This window comes from Myotis brandtii, unplaced genomic scaffold (assembly GCF_000412655.1).
Source record: "Myotis brandtii unplaced genomic scaffold, ASM41265v1 scaffold1386, whole genome shotgun sequence".
NCBI lineage: Eukaryota > Metazoa > Chordata > Mammalia > Chiroptera > Vespertilionidae > Myotis > Myotis brandtii.
In genome coordinates, this window is record NW_005354950.1 from 89,843 (window position 1) to 90,853 (window position 1,011).

The 1,011-nt window shown below is 49.3% G+C and overlaps 1 pseudogene across 1 annotated transcript in view; it reads left to right on the forward strand.

Annotated features, from left to right (window-relative positions):
• The first annotated feature begins 602 nt into the window (after positions 1 to 602).
• Positions 603 to 1,011, forward strand: part of LOC102257361 — a 1,596-nt pseudogene continuing 1,187 nt past the window's right edge. Inside the window, exon 1 of the transcript XR_001361010.1 lies at positions 603 to 1,011. This exon is cut by the window's right edge and continues 1 nt beyond it. The product of XR_001361010.1 is annotated as a tubulin alpha-1C chain-like (transcript).

A 1,011-nucleotide genomic window follows, 5' to 3' on the forward strand; every position in this document is an offset into this window, starting at 1 on the left:
CTGGGTTGCGGACTCAATCCCCAATGGGGGGCATGCAGGAGGCAGCTGATCAATGATTCTCTCTCATCATTGATATTTCTATCTCTCTCTCCCCCTTCCTTCCTCTCTGAAATCAATAAAAATATATTTTAAAAAAATCCTTACCCAAGGATATGATTCTTTATTTTAGATCATCTGTTCTCGGGGAGCAGGCCTAAGCCAGCAGGTGGACATCCCCCAAGGATCCCAGACTATGAGAGGGCACAAGCTCGCTGAGGGACCCCCTGTGTGCATGAGTTTTAATGCACTGGGCCTCTAGTTAGTATAGATAATCACTATGCTGTGTATTTGATCTCCAGAACCTATGCATCTCTAACTGGAATTTTGTACTGTTTAACTAACATCTCCCTATTTCCCCCATCCACTAGCCCCTGGTAATCAGAGTGTGATTCTCAGTCAGGGCACAAGCCTGTGTTGTGGGCTCGATCCCCAGTAAGGGGTGTGCAGGAGGCAACCAATTGATGATTCTCTGTCATCATTGATGTTTCTCCCTCTCTCTCTCCCTCTCCCTTTCTCTCTGAAATCAATAAAATATATACTTTTAAAAAGTGGTATCAACTTCTCCCCCGGAATCCTTGGTAATCTGTCAGTGGGAGGTCCTTGTTCCCAGTCCCTCGCATTTTTCAGCCCCGCCGAGCCCTACAAGTCTCAGCTATGCGTGAGTGCATCTCCATCCATGTTGGCCAAGCTGGTGTCCAGATCGGCAATGCCTGCTGGGAGCTCTACTGCCTGGAACACGGCATCCAGCCCGATGGCCAGATGCCAAGTGACAAGACCATTGGTGGGGGAGATGACTCCTTCAACACCTTCTTCAGTGAGACAGGCGCTGGCAAGCATGTGCCCAGGGCAGTGTTTGTAGACCTGGAACCCACAGTCATTGATGAAGTTCGAAATGGCACCTACCACCAGCTCTTCCACCCTGAGCAGCTGATCACCGGCAAGGAAGATGCTGCCAATAACTATGCCCGTGGA